This window comes from Trachurus japonicus, chromosome 11, assembly GCF_045865225.1.
Source record: "Trachurus japonicus isolate A0001 chromosome 11, Traja_1.0".
Lineage (NCBI taxonomy): Eukaryota > Metazoa > Chordata > Actinopteri > Carangiformes > Carangidae > Trachurus > Trachurus japonicus.
Genome location: NC_140917.1, coordinates 18,093,013 through 18,099,145, shown reverse-complemented (window position 1 = coordinate 18,099,145; position 6,133 = coordinate 18,093,013).

Genomic DNA, 6,133 nt, shown 5'->3' with positions numbered 1-6,133 from the left:
TGTATATTCTGCCTTCTTGCTAACAGCTGTCGCCTGGTAACAGCCGACATGAGTCTTTCGGTTATATGTAATGACATGGAACAATGATATGAAGATCATGTCAGAGCTGTGCAGTTATCTGACAATAATACACTTCCTCTAACCAACCAGAGTGTGCACCTTAGGCGATATCCATATGAAGGCATATAATATGGGTTTTGGATGGAGATCTGTGCAGTGATGGTAGAATAACACACTCAAAGGCCTGCAGCTCACAAACCTCTGGTTGTGACATGTGGCTGCTGACACACCAGTTTAAGTAATTTATATAACATTGCATGTGTCACTGTATATTTTACAAACACAAAGACATTCTTACTGGGATGGTCACAGTACTAAATGAACACAAAAAGCACCATTGTCTGATTGTTTACTTCTGTCACTCGGTTAATCTCGGTTCAGTTCGGTTTTGGTTCACTTTGGTTCAGCGTAGTTCTGTTCATCAGTGTGAATCAGTGTTGTTGATGTTGCTAAACTCATCTAGTTGTGAAGTGTAGCAGAATCAATTACACGGCTAGATGCTCCCAATTAGACTAGGCTGATCAATGTCAGCCAAGATCACTGCATAATCTCTCTCTCTCACTCTATAACACACACACACACACGCAGGCTGCATAGATGATTTGATAATTAAATCAATCTGAGCAACTAGAGCTTCACTAATGAAGCAATGATCTCAGATGAAATTCATCTGAGATCACTGGGGGAAAGAAAGTCTGTGTGTGTGTATGTGTGTATGTTTGTTAAACATACGTGTGTGTATGTGTGTGCGGCAGATTGTTGTTTTGATTTTAATCAGCAATTTAGATGTGATAGCACTTTTTCCCATCCATTCCCACCTTTAGAAAAGAGATCTGGGAGACAGGCAGACTGGCTGAGGTGTGTGAGGCTGAGAGGATGACAGAGCAGGTATGGGATTAAAGGATACACAAAATAAAGACAGATGAAAGGTGGGAGCCTCGGTCTCCTGGCAGGTTTCATATGACTATGAAAAAAGAAAAAGAAAAACATTGATTCTGTTGTAAGATTAAGATTTCTCAGTGGACACAACACTTGCCACAGGTCAGCATCTCTTGTCATTTTGCCTGAGAAAACCTCACAAGTCTTTGCCGCCCGAGAGACATCATTTCCTCACACTTTGTCCGACCTAATTTCCCTGTAGAAGTTGATCAGAGTGACAATTTCTGCTTGCTCACCTCCCTCACATTTTGAGGGCCTCTGATGAAAACATCAAACATGTCTGGAAACAATCGGGGCACCCCAGATGAGGTCAGGGGCAATTAAAGGCGGGTGTGTCGACCTCCTCGCAGCAGGAGGGCAACGATGCTCTGTAATGACTCTGCTGACAGGTAAATTAATAAAAATCATTTTAAAAAACTCACCACATGTGTCCCATGTGATAGTTTCACTTGTCCTGGGTCAGATGAGTCTTATAAGATCCTTCATGACAAGTTTGTGGTATACAGGTGTAGTTTTCATCATTGAAGCAGCTGAAATCAGTGTTTTCATATTAATAATGTGAGAGTGTTTTGTGGTGAAGCTACACAGGTTTGTAATGTCATACTGCTCATTGTTTTTTTTTGTGTTTGGTGAGGTGCCCTGGTGGCCTGGGAGTTAAGGCATCTGGTGAACAGCTATTTGTTCCAAGAATTGTTTGAGAAAATATTTTTGACAGATGTGCCACTGAAAAAGAGCTGGGATTTCAATCATCTCTCTTCATGTTGTTTTGACCACCAAGAGTTTCCACTGGTGTCAGAAACATGATGAATAAGTTTGTGTGTTGTTGAAACTGTTTCTCTGTAACTGCTGTTGTGACATGAAGTCACATGGGTGCACATCTCTTTGCGTAGGTCCCGTAGATGTGTCGTCACCCTGTAGCATATAACGATAGCCTACTGTAAATCAACTTTTAGACTTAAATCAGTTGTAGAACCTTAAAAAATTGCAAAAACTTTTTTTTTTTTTGCAGCCAAATCTCCCTCTTCTTTTATCCCAAATCCTTTAATCATGGTTTGCTTAATTCTTCTCACAACCTGGTGGGGGTCCTGACCACGGGGTTGTGAAGTGCTCTTGGAATCAATACTATTATAAGACCTCAGCAATGAATGTAAATATTGTAATAGTGATACAGTTATGAGACAGGTTATGAGTCATTTAATTCTTAGCTACTGTTTGGTCTTCTTTGTCAGTCTCGCTGCCAGTGAGTGTGCGTGTGTGTGTGTAGTATGGATTTGCATGCATGTGTGTATGCTCAGATCTTAGCGGTGACAGTTTGATTAAGCCAACGGCGATGAAGTCACTCTGCTGCCTGGCTATGCTCCAGCTCTGCAGGGAGCCTCCGGTGTGTGTGCATGTGTGTCTGCAGTTGTGTTAATTGCTAATCACTAACGTGTGGTTTTGCTTTCTTTAACGTGCTGCTTTAGCCCAGAAAAAACAAAAAACAAAAAAAAACCCTGATTAATGACCTGATCTGTCACCCCGGCGATATGATGATTAACGACATGATTCATCACCATGGCGATTCCATGGAAATAAAGCCATTAATTCTACTGATCAGATGACAGAGGGGTGGTGATGGGGGTGAAAGAGACAGACAAGCAGGGTGTAACACAGGGCGAGACGGAGGAACTGGAGAAATAAAAAGAAAGAACGTAAACAGGCACGAAGACGTTTGGAGGTGGTGGAGTAAAGTAAGGAGGAGAAAAAGAGGATGGGGCAGTCAAATCAGAGACCTCTGTGGTGGCCTCTAATTGGGAATGTCAGTCTTTCTCCATGCAGGAAAAGACTTCGCATGAAATGAAAGAGAAAGAGGGAAAGAGTGGTGGAAATATAATTTTTAAAAGCAGGCTGACCAAGTCAACTGTCTCCCGCTGACATGAGATCCTCCCAGACTCAGACAAGCTGCTGGTGTCATGGTGACCTGCTCATTTAAATGAGGCTCCAACTGGACAGTGACAGAGGGGAAAAAAACATAAGGCAGTGTCACCACATCAGTTTGAAGGAGTGTGGGAGGTATTTCATCTGCACAGATTAAATCTCTACGTTAAAGAAAATTAGTGATTAAATGTAAGAAAAAACTTGACCGAGTCAAACCATGTACAATCCACTTTTTTCCCCCGTAACTCTTTATGACGCAACTATTCATATGCATTGACAAGTTAATTTTTTCATGTTTATCTGTTGTTCAAAACTTTTTTGTCCAACTCACATCACATTTCGTAATCCCTTTGGATGACTGACTTGATTTGACATCTGAATTGTTGTTAAGTCAGGTTTGATCTGCTGGAAAGAGCATGTTTAGTTGTTCCCCAGTTTTTTTTTATGGAAGCACTTTGTTAATGCTCACCTCAGTGTATCGCCATTTGTGTTTTAGAAATTGCATCTTACAAGTAGAGACGGAGAAGGGATTTTGACATGAAAACAATATTTTGATGAATAAAAACATATTTGATGGATCTTTTACTGCATGGCCCCCACAAAAACTTCCACTATTATTAAAGTGAATATGGATAAGTTGTATTTTGAAAATTGTGACACTTAATCTATAATAAATGAGAGTATTACACTGTGACTTTCTGTGTGCAGCTGTACAGTCTCCCCTCAGCCCGGGGAGTTTCATTAGTATTGGATTCAGTGGATAGACAGTTTATAACGCAGACTAAATACCCGCGTTATAAAACATCAAAGTGAGTTTCAAAGAGTTTCATCAGTGCTGTTCTCAATAGAAACTTTCTTTCTGTGTTTAAATAGAGAATCACAGTCGTATTGGGTTTTTTTTTTTTACCAGTCAGACCTAAACGTTGGTGCCAAGAAATGTTCACTAGGGGAGCACAGGTGTGTGTGTGTGTGTGTGTGTGTGTGTGTGTGTGTGTGTGTGTGTGTGTGTGTGTGTGTGTGCGTGCATGGACAGAAAGATGTTTTCCCTTGCTAGGTGTGGAAACACTAGTACACAACATTTTGTGATTGATATGAAACCAGATTGTTTTGGTGTTTGCTGACAGGTGGCTTTGGAAGGACAAGGGACTTTTGGCTTTCATGCTGCTCCCCCGTGTGTGTGTGTGTGTGTGTTTGAATCAAAGTGAGAGAGAAAGGGTTTTGAGAGGGATATGAGAGTGATGGTGTGACTGAATGTGTCAGGGTGAAGTGTATTCATGTCTGGTTTGTTTACACGTTCCTGTGTGTATTTGTGTGCGTGTGTAGTACAACACTGTGTGCACAGCGTGTTTGTGTGTGTGTGGTGTCATCACACCTGCCTCACCATCACCCAGTTATGTCTTTCAGGAAGGAGGCTGCTGTATTAGTTGTTTCACTTGCTCCTGGACCTCAGAGACACACAGCGACTTATCTGGTACACTCTCTTTGATCACAATACAACAGTAGTGTGTAACTGTATGTGTGTGTGTGAGAGTGTTTAGTTCTTCTGAGATGATGCAACACTGGTTTTTATGGTCCAATAAACACTCTTAGGGTGCTAAAGCTTTAAAAGGCTTCTTTGTGATCTAATTAAACACTGGACACATAGCAGTGAAACTGCCATCAGGCCTTTTCGTTACACAACGGTAAGTTAATCAAGAGGCTCATTTGGCAAATCATCAGTGTTTGCCTTTGAACACAGGGAAGACTGCACAAATAGAATCCACTTAATTCCTCCCTTGTTTTCCCTCTGTTGTTATTCTCTCTCGTCTGGTCGCATGTCTTTTCATTTTCATTTCTTTTCCTCTCTTCTTTCTCCTCCCTGTCTCCTTTCCTCACTACTTCCTCTCTTCCCTACTCTGCTTTCCTTTTTGAGGTCCATCCCTCTCTCATTTAGTCTTCATCACTACAGACTCTAAGTGCTGGAACAGCAAATATTGCCAAACGCAAGAGAAAGGATCTCATCAGAGCGTTGCTGTGTGTGTGTGTGTGTGTGTGTGTGTGTGTCTGTGAGTGTCTGTGTTAGAGAATGAAAGACAGGGAGAGAGACTTAAGAGACCATATCAATGCAACTGTACGAATGTCCCAAGATCCCTATGTGTGTGACTGTGTTGGCATGTATTTGTGTACGTACACCTGTGTGTGTGTGTGTGTGTGTGTGTGTGTGTGTGTGTGTGTGTGTGTGTGTGTGTGTGTGCTGACCCACTTTGTCTGCCATGCAGCACCAGCAGCAGCTTGTGCAACAGAGCAGGATGTGCATTTTTTAACAGCAACAGTCACCGAACACACACACCAGAATATGTGTGTGTGTGCAGTGTGCATCCAGGGCAATAAAGACCTCCAACACTACACCACTGCACATCCCTGCCTTCTGAAAAACCTAAAGAGAAAAGCTACATCTGCATTTTTAACATAATGAGGTAACTGTCACGTCTCACTGTCATGGTACTTCCACACTGTGAGCCGACGGCTTATGAGTTCAACTGTTGGATGACAAATCACAAGAACACAAGATAATTACTATCAACGGTTTAACAACAAAATAAAGAACAGAATGTGACACTAATGCAGAAATAAATTAGCACAGTAACAAGGAAACTGTTTTCTTTACTGGATGTCAAGTTAATTACCAGGTTTCACTGGTAAAGATCAACACTAACAACAGAGTAATTAACAATGAAAATCAACCCTGTCTCCTAGAGATCATGTTTGAATACAACTAATTTGGAACATAGTAAGAACAATTGGGATGTAATATGAGAAACTACACAGTAAATTATTATTTTCTACGGTGGCTCTGAGGGCTCAAGGCACTGCACTGTAAGAAAACACATGCAGAGACACAAACGTGCTACAAATTCAGAAAAGAGCTTCATCAATTTGACATGTGCTGCAAAACACACAACACAACAGAAGGGTTTTCCGAGAATACAAAAAGCGTTGTCAGTTTTTGCAGCACTTTGTCGAACTGATGAAGTTGTTTTCTGACTTTGTAGCACGTTGCATGTATTTTTCTTAAGTTACCATAAAATCAAAAAAAGTTATCTGTGTAAACGCTTCCTTTTTTTTTTTTTCTTTTTGCAAGACTGGATACTTGGCTTTGATACTTTGATTCAGCCAAACTCTCTCAGCTCTCTCCCACGGTGCGACACTGACGTCTATGACATACATTGATGTCTCT